The sequence below is a fragment of the Chrysochloris asiatica genome, unplaced genomic scaffold (genome assembly GCF_000296735.1).
Source record: "Chrysochloris asiatica unplaced genomic scaffold, ChrAsi1.0 scaffold00026, whole genome shotgun sequence".
Taxonomy (NCBI): Eukaryota; Metazoa; Chordata; class Mammalia; order Afrosoricida; family Chrysochloridae; genus Chrysochloris; species Chrysochloris asiatica.
In genome coordinates this window covers 12318411-12338872 of record NW_006408544.1, presented here as the reverse complement: position 1 = coordinate 12338872, position 20462 = coordinate 12318411, and the positions used below count along the sequence as shown (strand labels likewise).

The 20462-nt window shown below is 38.2% G+C and overlaps 1 protein-coding gene across 1 annotated transcript in view; it reads left to right on the top strand.

The window, feature by feature from the left end:
* The window catches only part of AGBL4 (ATP/GTP binding protein-like 4), a 2461121-nt gene that overhangs the window by 1379651 nt on the left and 1061008 nt on the right, over positions 1-20462 (top strand). The gene's annotated exons all lie outside the window — the stretch shown is intronic.

Below are 20462 nucleotides of genomic sequence, written 5' to 3'. Positions count from 1 at the left end.
TAACAACAATAACAATCATATATTTTATACATATAATATAATATAATATAATATAATATATATGTTTATATACATATATCCGTATTTATGTGTGTGTATACGTTGTTGTTGTTAAGTGTCATCATGTCACTTCTTACTCATAGCAACCCTGTATAGTATTTCTCAGAAGCAGCTGGTGGTTTTGAACCATCGAACTTGCAGTTCAAATTGACTTTGTGTTTCAGTGCTTATTGTATAGTGCTGCACCAGGATTCCAGTGTTTGTCTGCACTTGTATATATATATGGTGGTAGGGGTGGCGGCTATGTGCCATGGAGCCGGTTCCGACTCATAGCGACCCTGTATAGGGTTCCTGAGGCTGTAAATTTTTACAGGAGCAGAAAGCCTCATCTTTCTTCCGTGGAACAGCTGGTAGTTTAGAACTGCTGACCTTGAGGTTGCTGACCTTGTGCAGCCTAATTCGTAACCACTACACTACCATAGGTCCTTATATATGTGTGTGTGTGTGTCTTCATGTGTGTGTGTGTATATATGTATATATATGTGTGTGTGTGTATATATGTATATATATATATATGTGTGTGTGTGTGTGTGTGTATATATATATATATACATTGTAGGATATATATTAGACTGCTAACCACACAAGTGGCACTGCAGGATAATGCGCTGGACCACAAGGTCAGTTGAAACACAGGGTTGATGGTTCAACCCCCCCCCCCCCCCCCAGCAGTTCCTGAGAAACCCTATACAGGTTCACTAGGATTGGATCCGACTCAATAGCACCTAACAACAACAAGCACAGTGTTGGCAGTTCAAACCCACCAGTAGGAGAAATATGAGGCTTTCTATTCCTATAAATATTTACAGCCTCAGAAACCCTATACAGGGTCACTATGAGTTGGAATAGACTTGATGGGATCTAACAGCAATAGCTGTGTCCAAGAAAGATCTAGATAGACGCATTGCCATGGATAACTTGGGGATGTTGTATATCTATCTAATCTCTTGGAACTGATTTTCAAACTGCTATGAATTGGAACTGACTCAATGGCACTTAATAATAACAACAAGAAGCCAGGATTAAAAGCGTTCTTATTTATTTAGGGCTGCTATAACAGAACAAAGAGCTCTGGAGCATAGTGGTTATGACTCTGGCTGCTAACCACAAGGTCAGCAGTTCGAAACTACCAGTTGTTTTGTGGGAGAAAGATGAAGCTTTCTGCTCCCGTAAAGATTTACAGCCTCAGAAACCCTATGCAGGATCACTATGAGTTGGAATCAAATCCACAGCACCCCACCACACACCACCTTGACCACCAGTACCATAATAGAAATATGACGAGTGGACAGCTTTAACTAACAGAAATGTATTCTGTCACAGCTTAAAAGGCTAGCCTTCTGAATTCAAGTTGACAGCTTTTGGAAAGGTTTTCTCAGTGTTGGCTCTAGGGAATTGTCCTTGTCATCAGTCTTCCCTTTCATATACCAAAAGAGTTGGAATCAAGAGACAGTCTAATTCTAGGAAGTGTATCCTGCCTTATTACAATCATGTGGTTGTTGTTAAGTGCCATTGAGTCAGCTCCGACCTATAATGGCCCTGTGTAGGGTTTCCAAGTCTGTAAATCTTTGCTAGAGCATGAAGCCTCATCTTTCTCCCACAGAGTGACTATTGGGCTCAAACTGCCGACCTTGATTTTTGCAGTCCAGTGCTTTTCCTACAGAGCCACCACACTCCCCTATTAACATCATATTGTTAAGGACCATTGTGTCAATTCTGACTTATAGTGACCCTATATAGGGGTTTCAAAGAGCAACTTGTGGGTTTGAACTGCCGACCTTGTTGTTAGCAGTCCAGTGCTGATCCTACAATGCCACACTTACAGCACGTCACAAAATGGAGACCATCATCTAAGAAACAGGTGTTTTGACTCTCTTGTGTATAGATAAACTGAACTTCTAGATGATATACTGAGGAATATGCTTTTAAGTCACATATAGTGAGGAATATATTTTTGACCTTTTTTTACCTAAAATGTGTGTTAGGTGATCCTCCCATTTTAAAGTGTTTTTCATATTTGCTATTCCTTTTCATAAGAAAGGAAAGATTACTAAAACTTCTAATTTTTTCTTTGGATTTATTCATGAGATAAAAAGGAAAAACAATGTAATAGAAACAGAATTATCCATAAAAAGTAATATTACTAAGAAATAAATATACGCTATTGTTGTTGTTATTGTTACACACCGTCGAGTTGGTTCTGACCCATAGCGACCATGTATAGGGTTTCTGAGGAGCAGCTAGTGAGCTTGAACAACCAACCTTGCAGTTCAAACAGCTTTGCTGTCTGGCACATTAACCCACAGTACCACACTAGGACTCCTGATTCACACATCTTATCCTCAGTGATTCTATGAATTAGGTAATCTGTGAAGTAAGTCCTCATTGCTTCATTTTTTCAAAAAAGGAAACTAAAGCTCAAAGAGATTGAAGAAGTTTCCTATGTCACATAGCTACTAAGTAGCGGTAAGGATACACACACAGACCCCACTGCCTCAAATTTATACACATTACCATTATCTATGATGTGCACATTCTTCCCTCTAACAAGAACATGATATTGGAACCAGGATATAATAATATGTGAATTCCAATACGAACTCTACTAGCTTGCTGTGTGACTTTGTTGTTACATGTCGCTGAGTTGGTTTCAACTCATAGAAACCCTGTACAGGGTTTTCGAGGCTGTGAATCTTCAAAGGAGCAGAAAGCCACACCTTTCTCCCACCTGTCTGACCTTGGGAGTGTTATTTATTTTCTATGAGATTGACTTTCCTTGCTTGTAATAGGTGGAACATGGACATATGTCTAAGAACTTTACAGTTCTGTGGTTTTATGATCCTACAATCCATTAGAGATATCTTATGCTGCCCCCAAACACTATACTTTAAAGAAGTCCCTGGATCTGATATATGGGCACACAAATCTATGGTTCATTTTCATTGCACTCTCCCCATTTAGAAAAAGCTTACAATGGCCACCCCTGTATTGCCACTTGGCAGTACTTGCTTAAATCAAGTCATTCAGTGCATGGTAGGTAACTATGCTATGAATGTTGATGTCATACATACATACATACATACATAAAGGAATAAAATCTGCTGTGGGTCTGATAGAATGCATTCCACTTAAAATAACAAATCTACCTGAGCAAAATATTTAATACTGGTTTGGGGCAGAAGGTCTGAGCTAGAGATTGAAATTCAGATTACTGGCAAATAGCTTATTTTCTGTATAAGAAATGTAATATGGTCTGCCAGCTCCAGGGGGATTATTGTATGGGAAGAAAACAGAATTAACAGAGCAGTACACAGAGCCGCTGTGCTGCTGCTTATTGTGGATTCAATAGGAAAAGCTTTTTCCATGCTATTTGGGGGTGAATATATGGTCCTTCCAGAAACTATAAACACTGTTCTCAACCTTTGTGGAGCTCACTCAGTTCTAGAGGGTCCTAGAAGAGGTTTAGCCATCCCTGGGCTTTCTTCCTGTAGCTTTCTTCCTGTAACATGGGAGGCAACAGAAGTATAACAGAAAGAGTCCTTGACTTGGAAACAGAAGCTCTTGATATCATTTCAGTTATGCCACATTTCAACTCTATAACCCACCAGCTGAAGGCACTGAAGAAAAAGAAAACTCTAGAAATTGACATAATACCAGTTGAAATGTCTCGACAAACTGATACACTACTGAAAGCACTCACTAGTCTATGCCAAGGACTCTGAAAGACAGCTACCTGACTAAGTGCTGAGAAGAGAGTCATACTTCTGTTCATTCCAAAGAAAGGCAACCAACAGAATGTGGACATTATCAAACAAAATCAGTATATTGCATTGCATTACATGTGAGTAAAGTTTGCAGAAGATAATTCAAAACTAGTTTTAGCAGTTCATTGACAGGGAGCTACAAGAAATCCAAGCTGAATTCATAAGAGGACATTGAATGAGGGATATCATTTCTGACATCACATCCATCTTGACTATAAACAGAGAATACCAGAAAGATGTTTGTTTGTATTTTGCTTACTATACAAAGATACTTGACTCTGTAAATCATAACCAACTTTGGATAATATTGTAGTAAAGAACGGGAATTCTAGAACATTCAATTGTGCTCATGAGGAACCTACACATAGACTAAGAGGTAGTCGTTCCAACAGAACAAGGAAATACTACTTGATTTAGAATCAGGAAAGGTGTATATAAACATCTGTGTTCTGGTACAATTTTCAACCTTTCTAATTTATAATTTGTAACAATAATTTATATACTTTAATGTTCCTTTTATAAAGATAAGTCACAGCTTTTTTGTCAAGGAGCTCTAGTGAAGTGTGGGACTCAAATACATTGTGAAATAATTTAATATTACAGAATGTCATCCTCTGTGTACAGTGTGGCGTGGAACTACAGATAATAAAACATTGAATCCTATCATGACAGCTTAGAAAATGCCTCACAGAAACAGGAACATTTGAGTCTAACTTTGAAGGATGAGCAGTGTGTAGCAAGGAAGGAAGAGGAAGAAGGCGCTTAAGGAGTTGGGGCCAGAGGGTCAACATAAGCTGTGCTCTTCATATGTGCCAATGTTTGTCATGTTTATCGCATGTTGGGGAATCTCTGGTGGCTTGAAAATGAATCAGTAGAATGGTTAGAGTCCACATTAGCTTGGAACCAGATAATTCAGGGATTTTTTTTTTTTTTTACTATCATATAACCAATAAAGAGTCAACACAGTTTTATGTTCATTGGAAAATGGGGGTCACAATGACTATGCATCATACTTAAGTGAATGGCAGAGACTACTATGAATATTGGAAATCAGAAGGTATAAATGAAATGCAGTGTGTTTTACTGGGTGACCATTGGCAAATGACTAAAACTCTCTATACCTGAATTTCCCTGGGTTTTGAAACAGAGTGTATAATATTCTTAAAAATCCAGTGCCAATGACTGATTCTGCAAGGATTACTGTGGAAATTTCTTCGATAAAGAGCCTTCTTCTAGGAAATGAACTTACATAGGAATTGTGAGTGAGAAGTGGAGGAATATCAGAATCTCAGCTTTTTAAATGCTAGGCCACTATGTCTTAGAACTTCATGCTCTGACGTGGATGCATCTTCTTCATTTAAGGCTGCGTTTACCCTATCTGTATAAATGGGTCAAATGATTTCTGAGGTCTTTCTCAAATTTACGACTAGTTTTACCTTTCATATCTGCCACTGAGTATTCACTTATAAGTGCTCTATTTAAAACCTAATCTTTCAACCTGCACAGCCTTGCTTTAGACCTTCTTAACTATCAGACTATGTTTGTAGGATTGTTCAGGCTTCGTCCTAAGAGACCAGAGTTAAAAGATCCATCAATCTGCGTTCAGAGAGCCTTGTTATAAACAGAGAGCCAGAAACCAAAAGCCTCAGGCAGTGGACTACATTCCTGAATTCTCAACCTGGGGCCCAAAAAATAGAAACTGTTGGGAAACTAAAAGCAGCTGAAAATGCTGAGGGAAATTCACTTTTATTGTGTGAGCAGGAAATCAGTGTGAAAGAGGTGGTTTGTGCATTCTTAAGCTGAGCAAATCTGTATCAGACATGAATATCTTAGAACTACAAACCACAGATGCCTCGTGACAGAATAAGAATATGAATCATGAGTCAGTAGGCAGAACCAGGTCTAGAGAAGATCTTAGAAAAATCTTTGTGTCCTTTATCATCTTAGTGATGGTTTTGTGGTTGACAGGGAAGTGAAGGAACAACAAGTGAAAGTCTGTTGCAGTGGAAACAGCAAATGCCCTTGGAGTCTAAAGACTCATGTTCGAGCTTTAACAAAATCACTTAAATGTTGTTTATGGCTGTAAATAATGCTTTTTCACTTTCTAAGCTTTGATTTTCTCATTTAGATAATGAGCATTTATATAATGGGAATCCCTGGGTAGCACAAATGATGAAGTGATTGACTGCTAACCTGAAGTTTGGAGGTTCTAACACACTCAGAGGCGCCTGAAAAGAAAGTTCTGGTGATCGTCTTCCAAAAGGTCACAGTCATGAGAACTTTGGAGAGCAGTTCTATTCTGTAACACATGGGATGTTCATGACTTGGAATCAACTCAATAGCTTGGTTTACAATAAAATATATCTCCTAGAGCTGATATGAGGCAGAGTTTTCAAAATGAATTTATCCATTTAGTCATTAAATTGACTCAACAAATGCTTATTGAGTACCTATGATCTATGTCAAGACCTCTTCTAGCATTAAAGAGTGAGCAAGACATACTAAGTCTAATAATAAAAAGCTGTAGAACTACATATGAATGTTTTAATATTATTATATTGTGTCCTCCCAGAAAATGTACTCACACTACACTGACAAAATGTAATTTCTGACCTTCCTCAGAAATTCTCATGTAATGGGAAGAATGCATACAAACAATAAAATCACCAAATTTGATTCTAAACCAGTTATTTTAGTCTTGTACAATAAGAAAACAATCCCTTTATATAATGTTTTGCTCTTTAGTTGAATCTCTTAGATTTCTGTTCCCCTCCTTCTTTCAACAATAATACCTGGTTGCACTGACTTTGTGAGAAAATAGGGTCACTGGAATTTTGAATCCACAAGGAAGATTTCTGGATCCGCCTAGATCTCAATTGTAGAATGGTTATCCTGAGTTGATCTTTGGACAGGGAGCCCCTACAGAGTACCAATTTTGAGGGCTGCTGCTATTAAAAGCTTGTGGCTGATGTCCTTTGTGCAGCCAGAGTGCTCATACTTCAGACATATTGTCAGGAGGGACCAGTCACTGGAGAAGGATATCATGTTTGGTAAGGTGGAAGGTCAGAGAAAAAGAAGAAGACCCAAAACGAGATGGATTGGCCAAGTAGCAGCATCGATGGACTCAAGCGTGGCAACAGTAGTGAGGATCTCTTGGTCTCTCTCTGTCTCTCTTTTTTTTTTCTGTCTCTATCAATTTCTGTTTTTGTTAAGTTTATAAGACCCTAGAAATGCTTCATGGAGAACACACTGCTTTTTGTTTTTAAAGTTTTTATTTTGTGAATAGAGTGATAGTTTCCATGGGAGAACATCAGTTTTATACTCATCATTTCACTGCAATGATTACAATACGCTCCATGCATCATCATTCAACAGTATTTGCTTTTATTCCTTCTGTTTTTAATTTTGGGGTGTACACAAAAATGCTAAGGAACATATAAACACATAGATAACCAAAGGGAATATTCTGTGAGTCTGCCTCCTGGCTACCAACACACAGTCTTTTTCTTCCTATGAGGTTAGGGTCTTCAGCTGCTCAATCTCTCCATGTCATTTCTTCCTCCATTTCTGGTGTAACTACTTCTCTGGATTGTTGTTGTTGTGTTAGGTGTCATCGAGTTGGTACCGACTCATGGTGACCTTATGCACAGCAGAACAAAACACTGCCCGGTCCTGGGCCAACCTCACTACCTTTGCCACACTTGAGTCCATTAATGCTGGCACTTGACCAATACATCTCATTGGGGATCTTCTTTTTCTCTGACCCTCCAGCTTACCAAACATGATATCCTTCTCCAGTAACCGGTCCCTCCTGACAATGTGTCTGAAGTATGAGAGACAGAGTTTGGCCATCTTGGCCTCCAAAGGAGCACTCTGGCTGCACTTCCAAAATGGATCTATTGGTTCTTTTGGTAGCCCATGGCAATTTCAGTTTTCTCCTCCAACAACATAACTCAAAAGCATCAATTATTCTACAGCTTTCCTTATTCACTGTTCAGCTTTCACATGCATATGAGGTTATTGAAAATATCATGGCTTGGGTCAGGCAGACCTTAGTCCTCAAGCTGACATCTTTGCTCTTCAACACTTTAAAACGGTCTTGTGCAGCAGATTTGCCTAATGCAATATGTCATTTGATTTCTTGACTGCTGCTTCTGTGAGTGTTGATAGTTGATCAAAGAACAATGAATTCCTTGACAACTTCAATCTTTTCTCCATTGATAAGAATGTTGTTTACTGGTCCAGTGGTGAGGATTTTTGTTTTCTTTACATTGAGATGTAATCCATACCGAAGGCTGTGCTCTTTGATCTTCATGAGTAAATGTTTTAAGTCCTCTTCACGTTCAGCAAGCAAGTTGCATCATCTGCATATTGCAGGTTGTTAATGAGTCTTCCTCCAATCCTGATGCCATGTTTTTCTTCATGTAACCCAGCTTCACGTATTATTTGCTCAGCATACAAGTTGAATAAGTATGGTGAAAAAAATACAACCTTATCATGTTGTTGTTTTTATGTGCCGTGGAGTCGGTTTGTACTCATAACGACCCTGTACAGGGCTTCCAAGGCTGTAAATCTTAACGGGAGCAGAAAACCTCATCTTTCTCCCGTGGAATGGCTGGTAGTTTCGAACTGCCAACCTTGAGGTTCACGACCCGATTCATAACCACTATGCTACCAGAGCTCCTTACAACCTTATCATACACCTGTCTTAATTTTAAACCATTCAGTGTTTCCATGTTCTGTTTGAACAACTGCATTTTGGCCCAGGTACAGATTCTTCATGAGCACAATTCAGGAATACTCATACTTTGCAACGTTGTGCATCACTTGTCATGATCCTTGCAATCGAAAGCCTTTGCATAGCCAATAAATCACAGGTAAACATCTTTCTGATATTCTCTGCTTTCAGCCAAGATCCATCAGACATCAGCAATGATATCTCTTGTTCCATGGCCTCTTACGAATCCAGCTTGAACCTCTGGAAGATCTCTGTTAATGTATGCTTGCAGCCATTTCTGTATTACCTTTAGCAAAACTTTACTCGCATGAGATATCAAAGAGATTGTACAGTGGTTTCCACATTCTGGTGGGTCACCTCTCTTTGGAATGGGCAAAATACGGATCTCTTCCAAGTGCCTTGTTCTTTGCCAATTCCTTCAATGCACCTTGGACTTCTTCCTTCAGGATCATTGGCTCTCGATCATATGCTACCTCTTGAAATGGTTGAACCATTTCCTTTTGGTACAGTGACTTTGTGTATTCCTTCCATCTTCTCTTGATGCTTTCTGCATCATTCAATAATTTTCCCAGAGAATCTTTCAATAACGAAAGTCAAGGCTTGAATTTTTTCTTCGGTTCTCCCAGCTTGAGAAATGCTGAATGTGTTCTTCCTTTTTGGTTTTCTGACTCCAGATCTTTACATTTTGTTGTAATGTTTGCCATTATCTTCTCGAGCTAATCTTTGAAATTTTCTGTTCAGCTCTTGGACCTCCTCTGTTCTTCCATTTGCTTTAGCATCTCTACACTGGAGAGCAAGTTTCAGCGTCTCTTCTGTCATCTATTTTGACTTTTTCCTTCATTCTTGTCTTCTTAATGATTTTTTGCTCTATTCATATATGATGTTCTTGATGTCATCCCACAACAATTCTGGTCTTCAGTTTTAGTGTTTAATGTATCAAATCTGTTCTTCTGATAATCTCTAAATTCAGGTGGGATGTATTCAAGGTCATATTTTTGCTCTCATGGACTTGTTTTCATTTTCTTCAGCTTCAGTTTGAATTTGCATCTGAGCAATTGATGGTCTGTTCCACAGTCTGCCCCTCGCCTTGTTTTGACTGATGATATGGAGCTTTTCCATGTTCTCTTTCTGCAAATGTAGTGCATTTGATTTCTATGTATTTTATCTGGTGAAGTCCATGTGTATAGTCATCTCTTATTCTGTGTAAAGAAGGTATTTGAAATGAACAAATCATTGGTTTTGCAGAATTCTATTATGCCTTCTCCAGCATTGTTTCTATCACCAAGGCCATATTTCCAACTACTGACCTTTCCTCTTTGCTCCCAACCTTTGCATTCCAATCACCAGTAATGACCAATGCATCTTGATTGCACGTTTTATCAATTTCCCACACTCTGCTCATGCTCTTCCGCCTTGTTGTTCCTTTGTTGTTGTTGTTGTTAAGTGCCATCGAGTCGGGTCCGACCCATAGCGACCCTGTACAGGGTTTCCGAGGGTGTAAATCTTTACGGGAGTAGAAAGCCTCATCTTTCTCCCGCGGAGCGGCTGGTAGTTTCGAACCGCTGACCCTAAGGTTCGCAGCCCGATTCGTAACCACTACGCTACCAGAGCTCCTGTTTTTCTAGGATGTAAGATTAACTACTCTCCCCTTTATGTTACAAAATTTCGATCATTACAGTTAATGAGTTTTTGTTAACAACCCAACATGTAATTCACTGTACCACCAAGCCTATTACATTATCCTGTATGCTATTGTTGTTAGACGCCATCATGTTAGTTCTTACTCACAGTCAACCTGTGCACAGAAGAAAGAAACGCTGTCTGATCTTATTCTGTCTTCATAATTGTTGTTATGTTTGAACTCATTGTTGCAGCCACTGTGGGTGTCTTTCTTTTTTTTTTTTTTTTCTGACCCCTTTCTTTACCAAGCATTTGTTCTTTTCAAGGGATTGATCCCTCTGATACTATGTCCACAGTACATGATATCATATATAGAGCAATTTTATTTGGAAGTATGTGCTAGTTTCATTAGATTCACATACTGATAGATATTTAGAACTAAGAATTCCTTTTAAAAGTCATTCATTTAGTTCTACCTTTGACAAATGCGAAATCTGAAACATAGAGGTGGACCCAAGATCACACAGACCCTTTAGATCTCTGAGTCTCCTTTCAGCTGAGAATCTCCCCAATTGGCCCTTGGGTAGCTCCCACACACCTCCCTGGGGCCTATACTCCTTCATTTATCCAGTCTCCAAAGTGACACCTGCTAGAGTTAAGACAGATTTGAATTTGAATATTGGCTTTATCACTTACTGATTAAGATATTGACATCTTTTTGGAGATCTTCTAAGCCTGAGAGTACTTACTTGTAACATAGTATATACATGCAACATGCACTTCAGAGTTATTAGGATGAAAGGAGATAAATTACATAAAATGCCTGGCACAGTGTAAAAACTCTTTTTTCCCCCAATTCCTTTGTGGTATTTCTTGGAACTATCTATCTAATGAATTTGAAATGATGTCTGCTATGTCACTTGGGCCCTGCCTGACTGACTCCCAAGTTGACTCCTCATCAACTTGGATTTATGATTGCTGCCCCAGTCATGCAGTCTTCAGGATCCAGAGATAGCTGACCTGATCCTGGCTTATGTTCTTCTGTTTCTCTCCACTGGTTGCTGGAAATTTATGCTCAGTTCCAAACTTGATGATGTGAAGATCTATGGTGGATACTGTGATATACCACCCAGATTCTCATTCAAGGAAGACTTATTGCCCTATCTCCTAGGAATGTTGTCAGCAGACAACACTCAGCTATAAGCACCATCAGGGATTTCTTCAACTACAAAAAGCTACCTAAGCCTAAAGTTTGTCCCTTGCTAGATGTTTCACATCCATTGATAAATTCTTGAGTATGAAGTCCTGGTTTCTCAGCACAACTTGAGAGAACTCTCAAAGGCCATTCCAGCTCCAGTTCTTCCCATACGTACTTTCAAGGCTGTTTGTGGGCTTCCATCTCAACTAGACTTCTCCTTTGCCTACTTCTACTTCCTGTCACATATGATTGCAAAGGCTTAACAAACACCCTCAGTGGTAATCTACCTTTTAGTTTCTGCTTCATGAGAAACTCAGCTTACATGGTCCACTCAACTGTCACACTATTTCAAGCATAATCAGTCCTTTCCTTGCCTGATGAACCTCAGACTGTTCTTGCCCACACCCTTGAACTACAGGAAATGAGAGTGTGTGTGCATGTATTGGTGTTTGTGTCTGTGTGTCTGTGTGTCTGTGTGCCTATGTCTGTGTGGGTGAAAGAGACAGAACGAGCCTTGCTGCTCTAGTATAAAAGAAGCCACAGAAAGACCTTCTCATGACTTTCTGCTCCTCAGTTGTATTTTTGTAAATTCAACTGTCACTTATCACTAACAAATTCTGTTCTTCTTGCTCATGCCTTATTCTGACAGGTCCTGGACCTTAGGGATACAGGTATAAATCAGATCTACTTCTTGCCTTGAAGGTGCCACAGTCAAGAGAGGCAGGCATGGATACAAATAAATTATAGTATGAAATGATAAGTACCATGAAAGAGTCCGTTTCAACCCCAAGGAACGTAGATGGTAATACTTTCCTGGCAGAGTTCTTTTAATGATTAAATGAATACTCATAGCACAATGCTTAGCACAGAGAACTATTGAATCAAGTCATTAGGAGATTTGGACCTGACACATTGAGTGACTTGCTGGAGGGCCCATAGGTAGTTAATGACAAAATTTAGACATCAGCCTGTCTACAGATTCAGATTCATGCTCAATGACTTTTTGCTCCAAGTGCATTTCCTCCACAGAGTATAGTGTGTTTGTGTGTGTGTCCCATCTGCCTGCAGTTTTCAGACCTGAAAATTTGGACACACTATATCCCTCACAATTTGGACACACTATATACCTAGACTGAAACTGTACTTTGCAAATTCCTTTGTTCTTTGTTGAAATGAGTCCAGAAACTGAACAATGTTTTTGTTACCATATCCTATCTCCCCTTCATGCTTAGTGGGATGGCACAGAAGCATCAGACCCTAGCAGTAACCTTTCTGTGAAAAGAATTCATTGTGTCCTTTGTAAGGAATAGCATGTAGCAATAAGCCATACTGATTTCCTATTTGCTTTCCTCTGGGAGGTATAGGCAAGAGCTTGGCTTGCCGTAGGGAACTAACTTGAGTTCTCATGCCAGAAATTATATTCCATAATTAAAATCAATAGCAAAAGTGGCATGGGATATAAAGGTACACAAAAGAAAACCATTGGGTAGCATAGTTTTGTTTTAATTTTGCATTTTAGGTGAAAGTTTGCACTGCAAACTAGTTTCCCATTCAGCAATCCATACACATTGTTCAGTGATATTGGTTGCTGTCCCTGAAATAAGTCAACACTCTCTCCATTTTCATCCTGTCTTCCCATATCTATCCCTCCAGTTTCCCTATTCCTACTTGCATTTTCATCTTTGATTTGGACAAATAATATTTATCATTTGGTCTTGTATAGTTTATTGTAATAAGAAGCACCTTCCTCATGAGTATTATTGTTTATTTTATAGACCATTCTATTATTTGGATGAAAACTGACCTCCAGGAGTGCCTTGGTGTCCAATTTAAAGGGTGCATTAGCATGATAGTGTTACCCTACATTTTCCTCCCTTTCTAAACAGAATCTTCTATGGTGTCCCTGACTGGAGCAGTAGTCTAGCAGGAGGTTGTGGTTTGTGTGGGCAATTGTTTTTGTTGTTAAGTGCCATCAAGTTAGTTCCAACTCATAGCAACCCTGTATAGAATTCCCAAGGAGTGGCTGGTGAGCTTAAACAGCTGACCTTGTAGTTCAAACCTAACTTGAAGTCCAGCACATTAACCTGCAGCGACACACCAGAACTCCATTTGTGTGGACTAATTTCTTCATTGAGTCTTTGGTTTCCTTCACTTTTTTTTTTCTCCAGTGGGAAGAAACCATAATTGTATCAAACTTTTAAGAAGACCGATGATACTTAACAAATTAGGATGCAGAACATTATCTTTATGAACTATGTCATGCCAGTTGACATGGATGTCCTAGGAGACTAGGGTCCTTAGACTTTAAGCCTAATAATTCAGTCCCACTAGGTATTTGGATATGTCTCAGAAATCCAATCACAGAAGGACAAATATTGTATGATACCACTTGTGTAAAAATTCAAGAATATGTTTACACACGGTGTTTCCTTGTTCTGTTTGAATAGCTGCCTCTTGGTCTAAGTAAAGGTTCCTCCTGAGCACAATTAAGTGTTCCAGAAGACTCATTCTCCACAATGTTGTTGACAGCTTGTCATGAGCTACACAATCAAATGCCTTTGCGTCGTCAATAACGCACAGGTAAATATCTTTCTGATATTTTATGCTTTCAGCCAAGATCCATCTGACAGCTTGAACCTCTGGAAGTTCTCTGTCAATGTACATATGCAGCCATTTTTTATTATTTTTAGCAAAATTCTACATGTATGTGATATTTATGATACTGTCCAATGACTTCTGCATTACACTTGGTCACCTCTCTTTGGAATGGGCACAAATATGGATCTCTTCAAATCAGTTTGCCAGATAGTTGTCTTCCAAATTTCATGGCATATATAAGTGAGTACCTCCAGTGCTGCATCAGTTTGTTGAAAGATTTCAATTTGTATTCCATCAATTCCCAGTGCCTCATTCTTTGCCAATGCCTTCAATGTACCTTGGACTTCTTATTTCAGTATCATTGACTCGTGATCATATGACTCTTGATCCTATGACTCCTTGAAATGTTTAAATGGCCACCATTTCTCTTTGGCACAGTGGTTCTGTGTATTTCTTCCATTTTATTTTGATGCTTTCTACATCATTCAATATTTTGCCTATAGAATCCTTCAGTATTTCAAGTTGAGGCTTGAATTTTTTTCAGTTCCCTCAGTTTGACAAATGCTGAGCCTGGTTTTCTCTTTTGGTTTTCTGACTCCAGGTCTGTTGTTATAATATTTGACTTTGTCTTTCTGAGTTGCTCTTTGGAATTTTCTCTTTCACTCTTTTCCCTCTTCATTTCTCCCATTTGGTTTAGCATCTCTATGCTTAAGAGTAAGTTTCAGAGTCTCTTCTGACATCCAATTTGACGTTTCCTTTTTTCTTGTCTTCTAATGACTTTTGGCTTTCTTCTTGTATGGTATTCTTGATGTTATTTCACAACTTTTCTGGTCGTCAGCCTTTAATGTTTAATGCCTCAAATCTGTTCTTCAGATGATCTCTATATTCAGGTGGGATATGTTCAAGTCATGTTTTGACTCTCATGGACTTGTTTCAATTTTCTTCAGCCTGAACTTGCATATGAGCAATTAATGGTCTGTTCTACAGTTTGCCCATGGCCCTATTTTGACTGATGATTTGAAGATTTTCTACTGTACAATGTAACAATTTCAACAAAGAATTATAATCCAATTTCAGGCTTATTTAAAGCCTTTTGTGACCTTAGAGTGAATATCTAGAATATATTTGTCTCCTCTCTCCACCTTTGTGCATTTATTCTATCTTCCACCCTACCCTCAGGCTGACCTGCATGGATCATATTAAATATACCTCCTTTACCTATGGTTTGTATTAGGGTTCAGACAATTAAGGATATTATCAAAAGATATGGGAAGGGGAAGAAAAGTAAACTTGCGGTTATTTATTTCTTCAGCTTCCTCCCTGAGTTGTCATACTGGCTGACTATAGCTCTTGATTGAAAGTAATTGTTTCTGTAATTTGGCCTTCTTAGCACACTTTCTGCTAGCAACTATGTCTTTCAATCAATTTGATTTCTGTGTATTCCATCTAGTGAGGTCTATATATATATGTGTGTGTGTGTTTTTATTAAGTGTTGAGTCAATTCTGACCCATAGTGACCCTGTATAGGGTTTCCAAGGAGCAGCTGGTGAGCTTGAACCACTGACTTTGCAGTTCAAATGACTTTGCAGTCTGATGCATTAACCCACAGCATCACTCCAGGACTCCTCTATGTGTATAGTCATCTTTTATGTTGCTGAAAAAACTATTTGTAATGAAAAAGTCATTGTTCTTGCAAAATTCTTTCATGAGATCTCCAGCATTGTTTCTGCCGCCAAGGCCTTATTTTCCAACCACTGATCCTTCCTCTCCATTTCCAACCTCTGAATACCAGTCACCAGTATCAATACATTTCATTTGCATGTTTGATCAATTTGAGACTCAAGAAGTTGATAGAATTCTTCAGTTTCATCATCACTGGCTTTAGTGGGTGGTATGTAAAATTGAATAATAGTGATATTAACTGTTTTTCCTTGTAGGCATATGGGTATTATCACAAGTATCACTGTACTTCAAGAAGTATCTTAATCTGTTCTTTTTGATGATGAATGCAATGTCATTCCTCTTCAATCTGTCATTCTCTTCATAGTAAACCATGTGATTGTCAGATTCAAAATGTCCTTTCCTAGGCCATTCCAGACAAAAACAAAGTAGCAAGAAGGAAAGATGGACTACTTCTGAATATTTAATAACTGAAAATCATATGACTATCTGTGGGACACTGTCAGCACCAGAATACTGAATATATGTCAATTATAGTGCCAGAAAATGAGCCCCTCAGGTTAGAAGGCACACAAAATTCGACTTTTGAAGAGTTGCCTCCTCAAAATAGAGTTAACTGTGATGACACAAATGGAGTAAAGCCTTTGAGAACTTCATTTGCTGATGGGGCACAGCATAAAATGAGGAAAAGAGCTGTAAACGTTCATTATTATCAGAATATGGAATGTATGAAGTATGAATCTACAAAAATTTAAACTGTAAAAAATGAAATGGAGTGCATAAACATCGATATCCTAGGCATTCAGGAGTGGAAATGGACTGGTATTAGCTATTTTGAATCTGACAATCATATGGTTTACTATGCCAGCAATAACAAATTGCAGAGTAATAACATTGCATTTGTCATCAAAAAGAATATGTCAACATCCATCTTGATACACAACGCTGTCTGTGATAGGATAATATCCATACTTCTATAAGGAAGAAGACTTCGTGCCATTATCATTCAAATTTTTTACCAACCAGTAAAGACAATGATGATGAAATTGAAAAATTCTATCAACTTCTCCAGTGTGAAATTGATCAAATATACAATCAAGATGTATTGGTTATTACTGGTGGTTGGAATTCAAAGGTTAGAAACAAAGAGGAAAGATCAGTAGTCAGAAAATATGGCCTTGGTAATAGAAATGATAAAGGGGATCACATGATAGAATTTTTCAAGACCAATAACTTCTTCGTTGCAAATAACTTTCTTAAATAAAACAAAAGAAATGGAGTTCACAGAAATCAAATCGACTAAATCTATACAAAGAGATGATGGAAAAGCTCCATATCATCAACCAGAACATGGTCAAGGACAAACTGTGGAACAGACTATCAATTGCTCATAAGCAAGTTCAGGCTAAAGCTTAAAAAACTTAAAAACAAGACCACAAAAGCCAAAATATGACCTTGAACATATCTCAACTGAATTTAGAAATTATCTGAAGAACAGATTTGATTCCTTAGACACTAAAGACGGAAGACCAGAAGAGTTGTTGGATGACATCAAGAATGTCATACAGAAAGAAAGAAAAAGTCCATTAAGACAATAAAAGAAGGAAAAGACCAAAATGGATGTCAGCTGGACTTAGCAAACAAAAAGTGAAGAATACACTCAGCATTTCTCAAACTCAGGGAATGGAAGAAAAAATTCAAGCCTTGACTAGAAATATGGGCACAATACTCAATGTTACAGAAAGCATCAAATGAAGATGAAAGGAATACACAAAGTCACTGTACCAAAAAGAAATGGTCAATGTTCAACCATTTCAAGAGGTAGCATGTGGTCAAGAACCAATGATACTGTAAGAATAAACCCAAGTGCATTGAAGGCATGGGCAAAGAACAAGGCACTGAGAATTCATGAAATACAAATTGAAACCTTTCAACAAACTGAAACAACACTGGAGGCTCTCACCCTTCTATGCCAAGAAATTTGGAAGACAATTACCTGGCCAACTTATATGAAGAGATCCACATGTGTGCCCATTCAAATCAGATGTGACCCAATGGAATGCTGAAATCATCAAACAATATCATTAATTTTTCATTCTAGTGAAGTCTTACTAAAGATAATACAAAAATGGCTAAAACCATTCATTAACAGAGAACTTCCAGACATTCAAGCTGGATTCAGAAGATGACATGGAATGAGGGATATCATTGTTGACATCAGATGAATCTTGGCTGAAAACAGGAATATCAGAAAGATGTTTACTTGTGCTTTATTGACTATGCAAAGGCTTTCAGTGGTGTGGATCATGACAAACTATGGACAACATTGTGGAGAATAAGCATTCCAGAATACATAATTGTTCTCATGAGGAACCTGTACATGGACCAAGGGGCAATTGTTCGACTTGAACATGGGAACACTGAATGGTTTAAAATTAGGAAAGGTGTGTGTCAGGGTTGTATTCTTTCCTCATAATTATTCAATCTGTATACTGAGGTTATTTTCAATAACCTCTTATGGATGTGAAATCTGGACAGTGAATAAGGAAGATCGTAGAAGAATTGATGCCTTTGAATTATGGTGTTGGAGGAGAATACTAAAAGTGTCATGGGCTGCCAAAAGAACCAATATATCTGTTTTGGAAGAAGTGCAGCTAGAGTGCTTCTTAGAGGCCAAAATGGCCAAACTTCGTTTCTCATACTTTGGACATATTGTCAGGAGGGAAAAGTTGTTGGAGAAGGATAATCATGCTTGGTAAGATGGAGGGTCAGAGAAATGGATTGGCCATTTCCCAATGAAATGGATGGCCAGGTGGCAGCATTGGTGGACTCAAGTGTAGCAGAGGTTGTGAGGTTGGCCCAGGATCGAACATTGTTTCATTCTGCTGTGCATGGGGTCATTATGAGTCAGTTCTGACTCGATGACACCTGGCAGCAACAACATATGCATTTGAAAGTTGGATCATGAGTAAGGAAGACTGTAGAAAAATTGATGCATTTGATGTCAGGTATTGGAGGAGAATATTAAAAGGACTATGGACTGTGAAAAGAATAAACTAATTTGTGTTGGAAGAAGTACAGCCAGATTGCTGCTTGGAAGCCAGGATCGTCAGATTTTGTCTGTCATATGTTGGACATATTATCAGGAGCGACCAGTCCTTGGAGAAGAATATTATGTTTGGTAACATGAAAGGTAGGAAAAACAAAGGAAGACTGCCACTGAGATGGATTTGCATAGTAGTGGCAGCAGTGGACTCAGGCTTAGCAATTATTGTTAGGTTTGTGCAGGACCAGGTAACGTATTGCTCTGTTGTTCATGTGGTCACTATGAGTTGGCGCTGATGTGATGATACCTAGCAACAAGAACAACAACAATGCCTAAAATATTGATGTTTATGAGTTCCATTTCATTTTAAACAATTTCCTTTGATTCATACTTTGTACAGTACATGTTTCAATTATTAATGTGTGCTTACAGATGTTTCTTTTCATTTTGAGTTGTTCCCCATCAGCAAATGAAGGTACTGAAGGCTTTACCCCGTTCTCATCATCAAGGTCAACTCTACTTTGAGGCAGCAGCTCTTCCCCAGTCATTGTTTTGAGTGCCTTCCAACCTGAGGGGCTCATCTTCTGAAACTATATCTGACAATATTCTGGTTCTCTACATCATGTTTCAATAGTCAATATTCTGGTGCTATCTCAAAATATTCCACTGCTATTTATAAGATTTTCAGTGACTAAATATTTGGAAGAAGTCCATCTCTCCTTCTTCCTAGTCTGTCTTCATCTGGAAGCTCATCTGAAACCTGTCCACCATTGATAACCCTTCTGGAATGTAAAATACCAGTCACATATGTTCCAGAATCACAGAAATACCCAAGCTACCACAGTATGACTAACTGACAGATAAGTATTGGTCACTTTGGGTAGTACTGATATTTTCACAATCTTAAATCGTCCAATCCATGAGCATGGTATGTTTTCCCATTTCTTTCATCAGTAATATGTAGCTTCTTTTGTATAACTTTTAATTTATTGAGTTTTGCATTTTGACCTAGAATATGGTTTGTTTGGGAGGATGATCCATGCGCATTGGAGAACAATGTGTACTGTGCTGCTGTTAGATGGTGTGTTCCGTATGTACCTATGAGGTCAAGTTGGTTGATTGTGTTATTTATATCTTCTATATCATTGTCTTCTTTCATGCTACTAGGCATGGTTTCAGTCAGTACATCTTTAAAATTTCTCTCAGTTCTTGTCTTTCTTCAAAATTTCTCTCAGTTCTTGTCTTTCTTCCTCCTCTTCTTGAATTCCTAGTATGTGTAAATTATTCCTCTCATTGCAATCACACATCTCTCTTGTTATTATTTTTGTTGTGAAGTGCTTTTGGTCCCGACTCATAGCGACCATGTATAGGGTCTCCAAGGAGCAGGATGAGGGTTTGAACTGCTGACCTTGTGGTTTTCTTCATCCTTTTTTTCTGATTGTTCCTCAAACAAATTAATATCAAGATATTTGCTCTCTATTCTGCTAACTCTGTGTTATATTGTTTCACTTCTACTTCTGTATCCTTTCATTGAGTTATCTATTTATGATATTTTATTTCTAAACTTCTAGTTGTTTTTATGTTTTATATGTGTCTATTGATTTGTAATTTTTTTTTTTTACTGTTTTCCTGCATTATTCTAGGATTGTAATTTGTTGGGTTTTTCTTGTTTTGTTGTTGTTTTCTGTCTCTCCTTGATATATATGTTGTTGTGATATGCTGTGGAGTCAGTTTTGACTCATAGCAACCCTGTACAGG